The sequence below is a fragment of the Bos indicus x Bos taurus genome, chromosome 14 (assembly GCF_003369695.1).
Source record: "Bos indicus x Bos taurus breed Angus x Brahman F1 hybrid chromosome 14, Bos_hybrid_MaternalHap_v2.0, whole genome shotgun sequence".
Classification (NCBI taxonomy): Eukaryota; Metazoa; Chordata; class Mammalia; order Artiodactyla; family Bovidae; genus Bos; species Bos indicus x Bos taurus.
This window is the reverse complement of record NC_040089.1, coordinates 77,059,100-77,077,567: the sequence shown is the minus strand read 5'-3', so window position 1 is coordinate 77,077,567 and position 18,468 is coordinate 77,059,100. Positions and strand designations below refer to the sequence as shown.

The window sequence follows — 18,468 nt, the reverse complement described above, 5'->3', positions numbered from 1 at the left end:
GCCTGCCAGAGGGATGGTACGGGGAGGGAGGAGGGAGGAGGGTTCAGGATGGGCAACACGTGTATACCTGTGGCGGATTCATGTTGATATATGGCAAAACCAATACAATATTGTAAAGTTAAAAAATAAAATTAAAATAAAATAAAATATATATAAAAAATAAAGATGCTCCACATTCCCACTCAGCCTTCCTTTAACTTGTTTCTTGAAATTATAAGAATGTTTTCTTTATCCCAAAATGAATAGGATGGAACAAAGCTCCAGCTTAGAGGGTTAATTATAGTTTTTCATTTCAAATTTACCTCTTCATAAGGTCACTCGCTGATTTAAGAACCAGCTTATCCCCAATTGCCTGCAGCTCATATTTCCCCCTGGCTTTCCAGGGCTCTGCTGACTCATAACATAAAATCACTTTACCTTCCAGGGCCTCAAGTTTCTCATTTGTAAACTGGAGAGGCTCATACAGACCAGCTTGGAGGCATTTTCTGTGACAAGCAGTGAAAAATGAGAGCCAGCTAAGTTGTGGCTTTCCTGTACTCAAAGGAGAAAGCTTTTCAAAAAAGTATAAGTGACTGTTGAGGCCAGCAAATCAATAGCTCAGCTGATTCAATATCTTTTCCTTTTTTGTTTTGCAATTCTGTCATATAATTTAATATAAAAGGGGAAATAAACTTGTGACTTCTTAAGAGGCATACAGGAGAACAGTTAACTTCCTTTGTTGAGTTCTGACCTGAAAAAGATCACATTAGGTAAAAGGAGATCAGAAAAATGATCAAAAGTTTCACATTGTGCAGAATCTTCAGAATCTGTAAGAAAAGGGAAACTGAATTATTAAGTTGGGTCAAAAGACACTTGAAGGGTGGATACGACAAAACTTCCTTCATTCTGTACATATTCTGTGCTTATTTCTTAGATAACACTTCTTTTGTCGTTACTGTTATTTTTGTTTCTGTGTAGGAAAATTATTATAATCTGGTTGTGGTGTGTATGTGCTGGGAATGTTACATATTAGATCTGAAAGGATTAATGAATTCTTTGAAACACCCTCTTCTTTGCTAAATCATATTGACAGAGATTAAAGGTGCTTTGTGTTCAAAATAACTCCACCAGGAAGTAATCACAGACACATTCATCTAGTATTACTTTTTCTGCCACCTTTGCATCTCTTTTGTGGCTGTATTCCTACCGTCTCCTCATTCATTTACAGCGTTAGTTTGCAGGCTGTGCCCCTAACAGAATGGGGGTCTTTGAGTGTTTTTTCCTGGGTACTCTCACTATCAGCATTATACCTGCTATAAAATGGATGCTCAGGGGAAAAAAAAAACAAAAACTTATTGATTGAATTAATGAATTGGTGAGTGAGTGAATGGAGAATACCAAACTAGAAATATGTAACTGACCAGGAGAAGTGTTTGACATTTGAAAATGAAAGATGTTTCTGGTGTAACCAGGGGAAAAAAATGACCAGTGAGATAATTGTGGGCTTGATGGATGTGCTTTAAAGCAGTGCTTCTCAAATGTCAGTGCAAATGTGAATTGCCTGGGAATCTTCTTTAGATACAGATTCTGCTTCGTTACATCTGGGTTGGGGCCTGGGGTTCTGCTGTCTGAATATCAAGGCTTCCAGGGCCTGACTTGGAAAAATGATGGGCCACCCTTGAGAGTGGCTGACTGGGCCCAAAGTTCACAGGGTTCTGCTTGTGGAATTACAGTGGATTCTTGTTCTTTGTGGATTCTATAAAGTCGCTGAATACTGAATTAGCAAATACTGAACTATTGATGCTGAGGGAAACACAGAACTAGGTCTCTGTGAGCCCCTGGTCACAGCATTTTTGCCAACTAATCAATACATCTTGTTTTATATGTGCTTCTTTTTTTTGGCTTCCCTGGTGGCTCAGTGGTAAAGAATTCGCCTGCCAATGCAGGTGCCACAGGAAATGCGGGTTTGATCCCTGCGTCGGAAAGGTGCCCTGGAGAAGGACATGGCAACACACTCCTGTATTCTTGCCTGGGAAATGCCACAGACAGAGGAGCCTGGTGGGCTACAGTCCATGGGGTCACAAAGAGTCGGTTATGACTAAAGTGTTTGAGCACAAATGTGTTTTTACAGGTACTTCATTAAATATATATTATTGATTCATTAGCATTAAATTCCTGAGTCACACCATGACTCATCTCTGAATGAAGCTTGTCCAACATTTGTGCTTTCTTTGTGAGTTATGTCACAACCTTCTTGCAGTCAGGGACACTTCACACAGACAGTGTTATGCTTGGAGGCCATCATAAACAACAAAATCACCCCCCAAAAACACAAAAATGTGCAAAATGTGACACTGAATACACTACAGAAAAAACGTGTTACAGTCTGAGAGCTGAAACCAGACGGCAGAACACCACCATCTTTGACCTCAGCTGGGATCTTGCAAAATGGGCAGCTGGTATGTTTCACCTCTTTGCACATGACGGCCACGATCGTGAGAATGCCATCAGTATTGATCTGAGGAGCTACATATAAATGTTTGTGGGTAGGTGAAACCACGAATATGGACTGTGAGTGATGAGGATTGACTGTGTAATATTCAGGTGTGTGATGAACCAGAAGAGACCTAAAAGTTGCAAAAACTTCAGCAGAACAGCAGCAGAACATTTCAGGACAGTATGATAAAAATAACTGGATTCTTCTGGGAAACTGCAAAGAAAGCCTGTGAGTCTCACGGGCCAGCAGGCAGGGACCACCGCGAAATCCCAGAAGAGGGCAAAGCTTGTGAGTCCCAGGACAGTGCAGCAGGCGCAGCGCTAGCCGTGGTTCAGACTTCAGTGGGGGATGAAGGCACTGTGGTTAGACAAGACCCCAGGGGTTCCCATGCAGTCATCAGTTACAGAAGTGTGTCCCAGCCAGCACTCCTCAAACCTTCCCACCCGAGCTAATGGCAGATTAAGCAGAAGTGGTATATACAGATACAGTGGAATATTATTCAGCTATAAAAAAGAATAAAATACTGTCATTTGTGTCAACGTTAGATGGACCTAGAGAATATTGTGTTTGCTGAAATGTCAAAGACAAATATTAGATGATATCACATATGTAGCATCTAAAAAATAATACAAATGAGTGAATATACAAAGCAGAAACAAACTCACAGATATAGAAATGAACTTCTGGTTGACAAAGGGGAGAGGGAAGGGGATGGAGGTACAAACTAGAGCATGAGATTCAAAGATACAAACTACTATGTATAAGATAGCTGAACGGCAAGAATATACTGTAGCCACAGGGTATCGCAGCCCTTATCTTGCAATAACCCATAATGGAATATAATCTGCAAAAATACCAAATCACTATGTTGTACACCTGAAACTAACAAAATACTGTAAATCAGCTCTCAGTCCAGTTCAGTTGCTCAGTCGTGACCCTTGAACCGCAGCACGCCAGGCCTCCCTGTCCATCACCAACTCCTGGAGTTTACTCAAACTCCTGTCCATTGAGTCGGTGATGCCATCCAACCATCTCATCCTCTGTCGTCCCCTTCTCCTCCCGCCTTCAATCTTTCCCAGCATCAGGGTCTTTTCCAATGAGTCAGCTCTTCCCATCAAGTGGCCAAAGTATTGGAGTTTCAGCTTCAATATCAGTCCTTCCAATGACTGATGGATGACTTCCAATGACTATAGTTGAAATCAACTATATGTCAATTTAAAAAATGTATTCCTAAGAACCTGCCTCAACAAGGTCCAGTGTTGTATTCCACTTTATGAAATATCTGGGTTTGTTTAAATGTGACAGCGTTTCGTATTATTTACTGTCAGATCAACCTCCCACCAGGAGCCCCTCTCACTCTCCTGACATGCACCACAGCCCAGGGAGGTGCCCTCTGTCCGTCTCTGTGTTGGTCATCTAGACTGCCCATGAACCAAGTCTGGCCCACCACCTGCTTCTGTAAATAAAAGCATTTTTGGAATAGAGCCATGTCTACTCTTTTAATATTGTCTGTGGCTGCTGTCACACTACAAAAGCAGAGCAGAGTACCTGCAACAGAGACTCTAAGGCCCACATAGCTGAAATTATCTGCTCTCTGGTTCATTGTGGAAAAAGGCCCTACACCTCTGGTCTAAATTTTTGTGTTGCTCTTTCTTAGTGATTGATGTTATCCTCTTCCCAACTTCGTATGTAAAGAAGCCTTTCAGACATTAAAAACCCAGACAGGCCTGAATTCATTTGTTTCAACTGATTTTCAACTCAGATACTGATTTCTCTGGAGTGAGCCAGATCTTCAATTAGACAAGATTCACTTATAACTCGAGTGGAACCAAATAAGACCTGGACCTGCTAACAGGAACTAGATTTTTTTAGCCTGAGCTAAGACTGTCCTTCTGGTCTGGGAGAGCCAACGGTGTTTTATATCATGTAAAGGTCAGTACTTCCTCGTGAAGGTGACTCAGTAATGGGTGATGAACGGGGGAAATTAGAGTTTAGACTAACGCTGATAGTCCAAACTCTCAGTGTAGACTGATAAATAAGGATGAAGAAAAGGAATTTAAACACAACGGGGCGTAAGGAAGGGGGAGGAGTATCCACACGCAGGACAATGGAGAGGATTTGGCCGCCTGGAGTTTGACCGCCCAAGGTAGTCAGGACAGAAGCAGCTGGGGCAGAGTTCAAGCAAAGCTTTGAGAAAATGCTGAGGTTTAATCTGGGATAAATGCGACTGACAAATCCAGAGGACAGGGCTAAAAATAGCAGGTAAGCCGGGGGAAAGGAAACACAGGTCTGAAACAGAGCAAGAGGAAGCATGACAGCAGAGCCAGGAACCATCCAGAATGCTGTACCGCAAAGAGGAAAAGCATCTTGCCTTCGATGGCATGTTGTCAGTGTTTGGAGTTCGGGCGATTTGAACGAGCTGGAAGAATCTGCAGGTTTTGAGAGGTCCATTCGTTCAATAAATAGAGTTTTCAGAAGGCTTCTGAAATTTTTTTTTCTTTTCTGAAATTCAGAGCGAGACTTGGAGGATCACACAGAACCTTGATTCTTCAAGAGTTGGGCGGTATAGTGGAAAAGCAGAATAAAGTTTGTAAGACAAAGCCTATTATTTGGAGCAAAGTTGGAAAACGTAAAGGCTCCTGGAAAGGCTTGGCTCAAGGAAATAAAAAGATTTATACAGGGGGAAATCGCAAAGACTTCTTAAGTTCTTAAACAGTGTATTATGGTTTCTATAATCACAGGCATGAAGTTTGGTTGGTTTTACATATTGTCTACCTCAAGAATTTTCACATCTGGGTAAAATACTCCAAATAGGTCTTCCTCTCTTCTGCCCCTGCACATAGAGTGGCTGGGCCAGTTATTACTGATTATTCACTGTTAATTTGAGGTGCGGAAATACGTAAGGGCAGGAATTTCTTCTTGAACGAGGGGACGCTGTAGTTCCCTTTGCTTCCCACTGGCTTCCGTGTTGATGATGGAACTGGCCTTAGACAGAGGACGACCCAGAATGTGACCAAGTGGTGAGACTGAACAGAACCTTAGTTCTTGCTGGCATTATGGAGCCCTGATGTACTCTTTGTTGGGCTTCTAGTTACTGAAAGAGTACATTTTTTTGTTTGTGTGTTTTGGTCATTTGGGGTTGGAATTTCTCTTCCTGTCAAAATCATACTGCTACATACTGACAGGCCCCAAGTCTTCTCCGGACACTAAGGCTGCAGAGGTGAGTGAGAGCTGGACACAGGCTAACTGGGAGAGCAAAGAAACCAGAAGATTTTAAGAGAATGACCTGCGATGGATATTAGACCCCCAACTCTGGGTATCCTGCTACTCTTGATTAAATGACTTGATTTCAGGGAAGGGGATGGATTCTGAGGGAGCAATACAAACCCACCACGGAGGCTAAGACTTCTAAGGTCATGGAAAGAGACATGGCGAATCTTAGGGGGAAGGTTGGTGATGAGGGTGATATGGTGGGGGCAGACTGGGAGAGACGAGGGGTGTTTCCTCTAGGAAAGTCCTCTGAAGGAAACTCAAAAGGAATCCAAAAATGCGAATGAACACCAGGAGAATACGGAGGGAAAGAAATGAAGGAAAATGTATTTAAAGGAGACAATGGTTCATGGTGTCAAAAGTAGCTGCGAGATCAACAAAGATACAAACTGTAAATTGTCCACTGGATTTGACCAGAAGGTCAATAGGAAACATCACAAGTGTAGAGTCTGTGTAGAGATGGAGTGAGCTGATCAGGGAAAAGAGGGAAAGAAGTAGAAACGAGGTGGGTTATTTTTTCTCAAACAGCTTAACTGGCAAAGAGAATAGAAAGAGATGGAAGGTTGTGTGTATTCATGGGGTGGTGGCAGAAGGAGAAATCTGAAAGTTCTTTGGGAAATTCTGTTTGGCCTGCCAAACAGATGGATGGAGAGCCTCTAAGGCAGAGGAATGAGTGAGGTCCTTCAGCCCTGATCACAGGCCCAGGAAAGGCCTGATGTGAAAAGGTCCACCCTGTGATTCACACATTGAACAACGGGAGTTAAATGAACAGGCTCGGATTGCCCAACAGCGCGCAGCGTTCGTTGAGTCTGGCTGTCAGAGTCACGGCTTTTCACTCATTGCGTAATGTTGTTGCAAGTGCTTTTCTCAGCCAGATGTGCCTTTTCCACAGTTTTGAATCGAGTTCAAAGCTTATTCAGCAAAATTTTAAAAGTCTGTTTTTAACTGTAGGAGTTATCCATATAAGTAGGTGGTAACGCACTCCAGTATTCTTGCCTGGAGAGTTCCATGGACAGAGGAGCCTGGGGAGGTACAGTCCCTGGGGTAAGAGGCAGACACGACTGAGAGAATTACACCAGGACTACACTATAAGTGGTGGAGAAATCAACCTCCGCTCCCCCGCCTCCACGCCCCCGACACAGAGGAGAACCCTCTCTAAACACTGCGGTCTGGTCTACTTCCTTTCAGCCTTTTGCTGTTCGTGTGTTTATTAGCAGCCCCCACGTCTCAGTACTCACTGGGCCTGGATCCCTTGAGAAGCAGCTCTGAGATGTGAGATCTAGGCCCCCCTCTTCAAGCACTGACAATATTCTTTAGAAGATAACAAATACAGATTTTTTTTAAGGTAGTTTTAATATGTGAAAGTATTTATCGAATTTGTTACAATATCGCTTCTGTTTTACATTTTGGTTTTCCGGCCGGGAGACATATGGGACCTTAGCTTCCCAATCAGGGATGGAACCCTCACCCCCTGCGTTGGAGGGGAGGGTCTTCACCGCTGGACAGTAGGGAAGTCCCACGCATGCAGACTTGAGCGGGCATTCAGCGAGGTGGACCGACTGGCAGGGTTAAGACGGCGATGAGGCGAGGCTGGACACAGCATGCAAGTCGGGGACAAATTCTGTCTGTGTTCAAAATGTTGATATTTCTTCCTTATTAATTTTTTTCATTAACTTTGATTTTAAAAACATTCCATTAAAGCACTGTGTATCTTGATTACTGAGTTTTGCAACCAAGGCGAATGGCTCCCTCGCCTCCCTCTCGCCCCGGCCTGGTGACACCCTGGTGAAGAGACGAGCTTTAGTTTCAGACAGATGGAGGTTTGAAGGCATCTCTCCCACTTTCTAGAAGTGTGGCTTGAGCAAGTTACCTGACTTCTGTAAGCTCAATATCCTCATTTGTAAAGTGGAGATAATTACATTGAGTTAATACAGATAAAATGCTTAGTTTAGGGATAGCAACTATTCAATAAGTAGAATATTATTCCAAAAGCAAAGCGAGCAATCTGGATAATTACATACAATAGTACTGTCCAACAGAAATTGAATGTAAACCACGTGTGTGATTTTACATTTTCCAGTGGTTGCTTTTAAAAATGTAAAAAGCAAAAGATGAAAGTAGTGTTAATAATGCTGCTTAAACCCAGTTTATTCAAAATATTCTTACTTCAACATGAAATCGATATGAAAATTGTTAATGAAATATTTCACTTTTTTGGTACTAAGTCTGGGGAAGTTGGGCGCATATTCCACACTTAACGAGTGTGCATCCTCAGTCGTGTCTGACTCTTCGTGGCCCCACGGACGGTAACGCACCAGGCTCCTCGGTCCAGAGGATTTCCAGGCAAAGATACTGGAGTGGGTTGCCATTTCCTCCTCCAATTCTATACTTTACAGGATACCTCAGTATCCTGTATACAAGCAGCACTTCAAGTGTTCAGTAGCCACACCCGAAAGGCTGCTGCTGTTTTGGACAGGTGACAGACATTCTTTGAAGGTTGTTGGAGGTGAGAGCCACTGGGACAGAAATGTAGAGAAAGGAGACATTTCTAACCCTTTCAATGGGGAACTTTGGAAGGATCACAACCTCCAAGTCCAGGACAGTTTCTATTATCCTTTAAATATGCAATAACTCTCCTGGCCTTTGAAATACGAAAGACTGTAAACATTTGGGAACAAAAATAGAAAAAAATACCTGTTAGGAAAATTACATTACCGCCTCTTTCATTTCTACCAGCGTATCAAACACTATTAGCTTATTCTTTTATTCTACTGAACTCTAAGGGGCTTCCCAGGTGGCATTAATGGTAAAGAACCTGCCTGCCAACGTAGGAGAGAGAGAAGTCTGGTGGGTTACCATCCACGGGGCCGCAAAGAATCTGACACGACTGAGCGCACGCACACTGAAGTCCAAGAGCACCATAATGTTACTTCAAAGTACAGTGACCATAGGTCCTAAATACTTTGAGCTTTAAATTAGTCTATTCCTTGCACGAAAAATTAATAAGCATTTGAAAGCATAACACCCAGACACTTCACAGATACTTTAAAGACTCAACAAATGCAAACCTGAAGCCAGAAAAAATCCAAGTAAACTAAAAGTCGGCAAGGATTTATAATTTTAAAGAAACTCTTGCTTAGGCCAAATTCTTAAAAAGACATTGAGCCTGTAAGTAGTGTGTCTTTTATTAAAAAGCTGAGAATCTGTGTTTGTTTGATTCACTTGTGTCGAGAAAAAAAAAAAAAAGAAAGTAATTCCCAAGGAACATGTGCAATATCCTTAGGCACAATCATAAACCATTTTTACAATGTTAACTCCAAGTGTGCTTGCTTCCTAGCCTTCCCCTGCCTTCTCAGTGGCATCTTTACCTCCTTTATCACACATACGCCACTGAAAGTTAGCAGTGAGTACAGACCAGGTACTGCATGCATTTAAGATTAAAAATCCCAGCCACAATCTTCAGGGGCAAGTTATTTTCCTACCATGAAAGAAATTGCTGGTGTTTTATATGCTTATGGTTTACCTGGGGCTTCCCAGGTGGCTCAGTGATAAAGAATCTGCCTGTCAATGCAGGAGATGCAGGATTCAATCCTGGGTAGGGAAGATCCCCTCGAGAAGGAAATAGCAACCCACTCTAGAATTCTTGCCTAGGAAATCCCATGGACAGAGGAGCCTGGCAGTCTACAGTCCAGGGAGTTGCAAAGAGTCAGACACGACAGAGGGACTGAGCATGGTTTATTTATGGCATTTAACATTTTACTTCAAATCAAGACATAATTTTGGAGTGCATGAACTGACTTTTTGGAAATGGCAGGGATGAAATTTCTTTAACCAAATGCGCTTTCCCTGTGACCTGTGTATCTTCAAGGTATAAGCTGAGTCATCCATGATGCATTAAGAAACATCTTTTTCTTCCAGCTCCACCCCCTTGGATAGGGAATGGATATGCCAAATCTCACGTACAAATCATTTCTGGGAAGTTTTCCAGGTCTGAGTGTATGAGAAAGGAACCTGTTTAGTTTACTGCAGCCTCAACTGCTCCGAGCGTGTGCCTGGATCAGCACTCCCAGCCTCATCCGAGAGCTCATTAGAGAAACAGAACCTGGAGCCCCACCGGGTCAATCAGATCCAAGCCTTCACCTTATGAGGTCCACTGGATGCTTTCTTTGCACATTAATGTTTGAGAAGCACCAATCTACAAAGCACAATAATCTCCATGGTTTTGTTTAAATAATCAGTGTTAAAAGACACCATGATAAATTGTTTCATTCCTATTAGCATTCTTCAAATTAAAGTAAAAAGTTTCCATATTTCACCATTTAACTAGCTTTAAGTTTTCCCTTACAATAACGTATGCATGCATGCATGCTCTGTCGTGTCTGACTCTTTGTATTCCCATGGACTGTAGTCCACCAGGCTCCTCTGTCCCCAGGATTTCTCAGGCAAGACTACTGAAGTGGGTTGTCATTTCCTCCTCTAGGTCAGGAACCTAGAGATTAAACTCACGTCCTCTGAGTCTCCTGTGTTGGCAGGTGTATTCTTCGCCACTGAGCCACCTGGGAAGCCCCACGATAACATATATCATGTTGTTATTTAAAAGTGGCTGGGATTTGACTACTACACTAAGAAATTTTCATGTGGTTTACAAGTATCATGGTAACCTCTGCATGCATCCAGCCTGGAAAGCTGTTCTTGGGGCTGTCTGATGCCTCCACAGGTGTGGGCCAGGCCCGGGGGTTTTCTAAAGCTTTCCTGGGGAAGCTAATACACAACCAGGACCAAAGACCACTTCTGTCTCCAGAATGTCTGATCCTCAGCCTCAAGGTCTTTGCAGTATTCAGAACCAAAGGGAACCATGTTTTGCTTTTTTTAATGTAGTTTTTGTTCTAGGATTTTTCTCTCTCTTTTTTTTTTTTGGTAGTTTTAGTTCATCTAAATATGTGATTACCCCATGGACTGATGAGATGAAGGGTTCTTTCCTGCCTCTCCTAAGTCTCTCTGGCTTTCAAGTTCTGAGCCACTGCCTGAGCAGTCACTCTTCTGGTTCTGCCCAGACTTCACTCATTAATCATTTCCTTTCACACTCTGGTCTCTTTCCAGCTTTCCAGAGCCTTTCTGGGATCCAGGAGCCTGAAAATAGCATCCCAGATGTGTCTACCTCCGTTTGTCTCCCTCCCTTCTCTAAGATAGTCTTCTGAGACAGCCCGAAATAGCACTGGCCTTTTTGTGCTGGGATTTAAACATTCTCAGGCAGTTTTGTGGGTTTTTTTTTAATGAAAAAAAAAAAGTCTGGAATAGCTAAGTTGCATATCTAACAATTCAGATCACTGATTGATTTTCCACAAAGCCATAGGTTATATTTAAAAGCTAGAGATGCTGATGGAAAAATAAAGTGCAGGCTGCTTCTCTTCTTTAGCCCTGGGCCAATGGCTACAAGAAGCACTCCAGGGCTGGTTTTGGGAGCAGATGATACCCCAATGCTGCCGTGTTTATTTTAAAAGTGTCTAAAAATGCTTTATCAATGAATAATATTAAAAATAAAAAAAATGATGAATTTAAGCAAACTAAGTTAATTCTGTAAAACACATACGAATGTTAATATTTCAAAAACAGTTCTGGCCAGTTGCTTTTCCATATAACTTGGAAAACATGCATATTACCCAAGGAGGGAACTAGTTTGGATTTGAGAATCTGCTGCTGCTGCTGCTGCTAAGTCGCTTCAGTCGTGTCCGACTCCGTGTGACCCCAGAGACGACAGCCCACCAGGCTCCCCCGTCCCTGGGATTCTCCAGGCAAGAACACTGGAGTGGGTTGCCATTTCCTTCTCCAATGCATGAAAGTGAAAAGTGAAGGTGAAGTTGCTCAGTCGTGTCAGACTCTTAGCAACCCCACGGACTGCAGCCTACCAGGCTCCTCCGCTCATGGGATTTTCCAGGCAAGAGGACTACAGTGGGGTGCCATTGCCTTCTCCGATTTGAGAATATAGCTGTGAGAATGACCTACCTATTGTAGTTCTATTTGCTTGGTTTGGGGACTGTTTCAACAAGTTTTTAACTGGTAAGGACAGTTCTTGAAGAAGACACAAAGCTGCTGTTTTCTGTTTGCTATCGTACATCTAGAAAGCAAGAGTGCTGAATTCCAATTTCTACTTCAGGAGTCATTTTAGGTCTTTTTGCCCTCAGGCCCAAGCTTCCCCTCACAGAGAGTTCCTCGCAGCCTATAAGCTATTTTTCCACTAGATCAGTCTCCTAGTTTGCTCTTTACTAATTCACATCTGTTTTGATCCCTGAGACAGCAAGGCATGTCGAACCGGCACAGTGAGAAGACTAGTGTACAGGTGGAAAGAGCGTGAGATGTTCGCCCTGGGTTTCGAGATCACTGTGAAGAGAATTGAAAGTGCTCAAGGTCCTGGATTCATGCATCTTCCTCCACCAGTAGCCTGGCCAGCCAAGGGACCCCAGTCAAGCAAGGTGGGGTAGTCTGCTGGGAAATGTACTTTTCAGGAAAGTGCTTTAAAGATAAAAATTAAAAGCACTTTACGAGACCTCAATGGCAATATTACCACTCAAGGGGGTGCTTAGAAGTTGAACTTTTCCTGGAAAGCTATACAAATAATGATGGGATCTTTAAATGCTTTAAAATGCAACTTATCAACGTTTAAAATTTTAAGAATGAAATATTGCCATTTGCAGCTACATGGATGGACCTAAAAATATTATACTAAATGATATAAGTTAGAGAAAAACAAGTATATGATAACATTTCTATGTGGAATCTAAAAAATAATACAAAGGAATCTATATACAAAACAGACAGACTCACAGAGAAGGATTAAATTAACAGACACAAGCGACTATAATAAAATAGATAAGCAACAAAAACTTACTGTATAAAGAACAACATTCAGTATCTTATAATAATCTAGAATGGAAAAAATACATGTCTGTAACTGAATCACTTTGCTGTACGCCTATACTAATACCTCTCAACATTGTAAATCAACTATACTTCCATTAAAACAAAGATATAAAATTTTTTTAAGCTGATGTAGGAATTTAATATAAACAGACCCAAAATCTATGTAAATTGTTGGGGGGGGGGGTGATACGATGTAAATTTAAAAATTGTGTATTTCTAATTCTAAGTACTCTCAAACAGGCTCTGTAGAAATCATGAAAGCACTTCTAAAAGACAGACATTCCAAAACAGCCCTACACATTTAATATAGTGCTAACCCTTCCTTTGAGAGAACTCCAGGAGGTGCTGGAGGACAGAGGAGCCTGGTGTGCTGAAGTCCATGGGGTCCCAGAGTTGGACATGACTCAGTGACTGAACAGCGACAAAACTCCTCTGTCATGTAGCTTGCTTTCACAGTGTACTGGCAAAGTCCAGGTTGAAATCCTGAACTGTCTTCCACGTGGCCAACACATTCAGTCTACTTCCAGCCATCTTTTCTAATTTGTGGGCTTCCCAGGTGGCACACTGGTAAAGAATCTGCCTGCCTACCAATGCAGGAGATGCAAGAGACTCAGGTTCGATCTGTGGGTCTGAAAGATCCCCAGGAGGAGGAAATGGCAACCCACTCCAATATCCTGGCCTGAAAAATCCCATGGAAAGAGGAGCCTGGTGGACTATACTCCATGAGGTAGCAAAAAGTTGCACACGACTGACTGAGCATAGCACATCTTTTCTAATCTACCCGCCTAGTCTGTACCCAAACCCCACAACTCGGCTTTAGCGTCAGCTGAGACAAGTCTGCAGCTGAAAAAGAATAAACTTAACCCTACATGTAACCCTGATTTCCCTAGACTGGAACGAACATAGCAAAAAAATCATGTCTTCAGCAACAACCACAGCAAGACTGGCTCCAGCCCGACCAACGTTATTTTGAGTCTAGAGGCCCCTGCACCTCCCGGCTGGCCCAGAACTACCTGCCAGGTTAGCCCAGCAGGACTGAGGGAGAAGGGGGTCCCTGCAAAGCCCTTGTGCCCACTGCTCACCTGCACCCCAACCGACTCCTCAGCCCCATGGGTCCTGCCCCCAATCCGCTGTGCCCACAGCCAGGTCAGAACTGGCCTCCACTTGCCCTCCCTGGAAACCCAGGTGCTTTCTGCCCGAAAGAAGCAAAGATTTTACTTTCAAATGAATTGCTTCCTATTCAGCCCTGGATAGTGTGGTCTGAGAATGACCAAAGATCTTTGGTATCTTTCAGGAGCATTTGGTGTTTCCCTTTAGCCTAGTAGTTTTGAATCCTCCCAGGACATGGAACTGCTCAGAGAGCTTTTAAAAGTCTATTTAGACACAAACCCTTAAATTTTAATCTAATTGGTCTAGGGTGAGGCCAGGCTAAGTGCCTTTGAAAAGCTCCCAGGGGATTTTAATGTGCAGCCGGGGCTGAGCTTGGAAAGTGCCCCCTGGAGCGTTTCTGAGCTGCCAGGGTGCCCGGGATCCGGTCTGGCCAGCCACCACTGGGCCCCGTTCTTCCCTTCCTCTCCTGGTTGTGCCCTCTTCTGCTGGGCCCCTCCTTGTCGGCCTGATGTAGCCACAGCCCTGCTCTCTCCCCCAAGGGATGTCTCTGCCTCGTCACCAACGCCGCTTCTACAGGCTCTGCCACCCACCCCGGGGGCCACTGTGCAGTCGCCTAGGTACCATTTTCGGAATCAGGGCCACTCGGACTCAACACTGGTAATAATAAACACTTGGCTCTCCCTGTGTGCCAGAATTCTTCTAGGCACTTTGCACGTATTACACCATTTAATCCTCACAACATTTAATCATTTAATCCTCACAATATTTAATCATTTAATCCTCACAAGGGCTTCCCTGGTGGCTCAGCCTGAAGAATCTGCTTGCAATGCAGGAGCTGCAGGAGACACAGGTTTGACCCCTGGGTCGGAAAGATCCCCTGGAGGAGGGCATGGCAACCTGCTCCAGGATTCTTGCCTGGAGATTCCCCATGGACAGAGAAGCCTGGCAGACTACAGTCCATGGGGTCGCAAAGAGTCAGACCTCACTGAGCATGTAATCCTCACAACATTTAATCACATAATCCTCACAAAATTTAATCGCTTAATCCTCACAGCAACCATATGAAGTATGCATTATTATTATCCCACTTTACAGGTGAGGAGACTGAGGCACAGAGAGGTTAGGGAATATGGAGGAAAATCCCAAAGAGGAACCTCCAAGTTTCTACCCCCTGATTATTCAGCCAAAGGCAAATACAGATACTGCTGTTGATGGGAGTTTGCAGATGTACTTTAAGTTCCAAACCAATTTCCCTTAAGTTTCAGAGATTCACCCAGGTTGCTGCTGCTGCTAAGTCGCTTCAGTCATGTCCAACTCTGTGCGACCCCAGAGATGACAGCCCACCAGGCTCCCCAGTCCCTGGGATTCTCCCAGGTTAAGTCTGATCTAATTAAATAAATTGCTTAAAAGTAGAGAGTTTTCTCTGACTGACCATAGAAGAGGAAGATAGAAAGATTTGAAGCATGAGGGTTTTAATGCTTAAAACATTTTAATGCTGGTTTTGCATGTGGAGGAAGGTATGTGATGAAGAAAGCAGGTGAGCTCTAAGGAAAGAGTAATTGGAGGCTGATAGCGGTGCAAGGGTGTGTGCTGGTCACTCAGTTGGGTTCATCTCTTTTGAGATCCCATGGACTGTAGCCACCAGGCTCCTCTGTCCGTGGGATTTCCCAGACAAGAATACTGGAGTGTGTTGCCATGTCCTTCTCCAGGGGATTTTCCCAACCCAGGAATCGAACCTGGGTCTCCTGCACTGCAGATGGATTCTTTACCAACTGAGCTATGAGGGAATGAAATGGAACCTTAGACATATGGTGGCAAGAAACAGAATTCTACCAAGGAGGCGAATAACCTGGAAAGTGAATTCTTCCCCAGGACCATCAGATGAGAGCCCAACCCACCTGGCACCTTGACCTCAGCCCAGAGACTCTAGGGAGCCTGGAGCCCAACCACAGAATGCTGCTGGACTTCTGCCTTCAGGACTGTGAGCTGATCGTGGGTGTGATGCTAAGGCACAAAGTATGGCGATCTGGAACAAAATAACAGAAGATTAATAGTGGCAACTTGCCCAAGATAAGCCAGACAGTAAGCAATAAAAGGAAGATTTCAGTTCAGTTCAGTCGCTCAGTGGTGTCCGACTCTGCGACCCCATGGACTGCAGCATGCCAGGCTTCCCTGTCTGGATTCAAACCCAAGTGATTTGAACCAACAGCTTTTTCAAATTAAATTCCCTCACGCAGTGGATCCAAGCTGCCCTGGGTGACAGACGTGGTCCTGTGCTCTCCCACTCATGACCCCCTGACAGAGGCTTTGTGATTAGGTTGCAAGTGCTGGTCTGAGTGTCTGCTCCTTCTGAGGTCTCCTGGCAGGCTGCTTCATCCCCAGGGTGAAACATTTTGGTCGGTTTGCATCATGTTCCCTGGAACTAACTCCGTGTGGACTTCGGTTTGGATGCGATGTCCTTTGTACACAGGGTTATAATTCCCTCTGTTGGGAATGTGTAACACGTAACGCCCGAGAGGCCCGCTTGATCCCAGCACCCATTCATTGCCCATACTTGGCCTCCGTTTTCAGGCTGATCTATGTTCAGAAATGGGTTTCGCTTGTTTGGATTCTCCTCTGCTTCGTTGTGCGTGGATCACCGGGATGTTTACATTTCTCTTTTTCCCACTAGAATAGATATTGAGAATTCACTGGTCAGTATCTCATAGTTTTCCTTTCTATAGCTCTGAAAGTTTTTATTTACTAAATGACAACTAAGTGCCAGGTAGCATGCTAACTGTTTTTCTAATGTCTCATTTAATCTTCCCAACAATTCTGTGATGCTGCTATCATTATTTTCCTGTTATGGATAGCTGAAGTGCAGAATTAGGAAGGAAAAATCCATCTGAGACACACAGGAGGGGAACTAGGTTTCTCCATGGGGCTCTTCACCTTCAAAACCCTTTATTAACAATAAATATTAAGTTATTATTTAATAACAATATTATATAATTAATAAAAGTTATTATTATTTTAAAAGATATTAATAAAAATTAAAAGGCTGTTGCTTTTCTTATCTTCAGAGTGCCCCTAGAAGGTTAGACCCACCCCAGGGCCCAGCGCTTCAATATGGTTCAGCTGAATGTCTCAACCCCCTCACAACCTCAGTCTTCAAGCAGCATCTCCATTAGCAGCTCTGCTATCTGTCCCACACCTCCGAGTGTGGCCCTACCCCGTATCTGCATTTCTGGTTCTAAAAACTGTTCCACTTACGGATGCTGGCTTGCGTGGGATTTCCATTGACGTAAAACTAATTCAGTAACAATTCCAAGATAAAAAAAGAAACAATTTTGTGGGAATCCATTCTTAAACACACTTGATTAGCTTATTTAGAACAAATAAATCACATGAATTCTCTGTGCTGTCTTCTATAAACATCCTGTGTTTTCTAATAAAGAAGATGCTTAGGGTATGCATATTTAAGAGATTTGTTATTATCAAGAAATGCTGTATGTATAAAACATTTCTGGTGTGTGTGCTAAGTCACTCAGTCATGTCCGACTCTTTGCAACCCCATGGACTGTAGCCTGCCAGGCTCCTCTGTCCATAGGATTCTCCAGGCAAGAATATGGAGTGGGTTGCCGTGCCCTCCTCCAGGGGGATCTTCCCAACCCAGGGATCAAACCTGCGTCTCCTGCGGCTCCTGCATTGCCAGTGCATTCTTTACTGCTAGGCCTCTGGGGAAGCCCATAAAACATGTCCGGACATTTCCATAATTCAGTTGATAATGATAGCTCTTTCTATGAAGAACCTACCAATTAAGCAATCTTCAGATTAAAATCGAGTTTATTTCTTCTTTTGCAGGCAAAATCTTGGTTAATAAAATGATTACAATTTTCCTTTCCCACCCTATCCTAAAGTAAAGTTTGTCGATTTTTAACTCAGAAATGGATGGGAAAGCAGTTGCCAGAGGGGGAATCACAGGATGTTTGAATGTGCTCTGGGTTTGGAATGAGGAGGCCTGAAGTCTTATCTGTCTGTGTCACCCCCAAACCATGCTTTCTTGGGTCTCTGAGTTCTGGTTTTTATACATGTAATGAAGATAATGCTTAAAGCACTATACAGATCTATTATTATTATATTAAAATTACTATTATTAAAACTGACAAATGACAGTGGGTAGTTATCCTAGACCCTCATGATCATAAATCCTCTGTAGGAGGCTGTTCTGACCTGGCTTCAATTCTCCAGCTAACTCCCTTTTTGTTTTGCCTGTGGAGCCCCTTTCAGGCAGATAATGAGATGATGAGTAAGGCGATGCTCTTATTGCAGAAATAACTGGCACAATGGTACCCTACTGCAGTTGGCTGCGGTTGTCTGCCCACATGGATATGGATTGGGAAAGACACATTGCACAAACGTGAGTGTCACAAAGGTTGGGGGAATGTCTCATTCAGGATACTAGACCAGCACCCAGCACGCAAAATACTTGCTAGAGTGATTAACGAAGGGATAAATGAAATAATGGCTTTTTCTCTTTAAATGGAGCTCAGAGTCAATGATCAAGCTAGGAAAAGGAATCATAAGATTATTTCTTTTTCAGTTCCTCTAGGAGATTATTAACCAGAGTTCTTGTCTCTAGGAAATTAAACCTCAGATATAACCTTTCTTAAGCTATGAAGTGCAAGTGTTAAATAATATCAGATACCATCCTT

General features: G+C 43.3%; 1 long non-coding RNA gene across 1 annotated transcript; it reads right to left on the bottom strand.

Moving 5' to 3' along the window:
• Window positions 1–7,124: 7,124 nt before the first annotated feature.
• Window positions 7,125–16,435, bottom strand: LOC113903982. The gene is made up of 3 exons (XR_003514369.1): window positions 16,329–16,435; window positions 15,673–15,800; window positions 7,125–7,528 (listed from the first exon to the last, which is right to left on the bottom strand). It is a non-coding gene; the product is annotated as an uncharacterized LOC113903982 (long non-coding RNA).
• Between the last annotated feature and the right edge of the window lie 2,033 nt (window positions 16,436–18,468).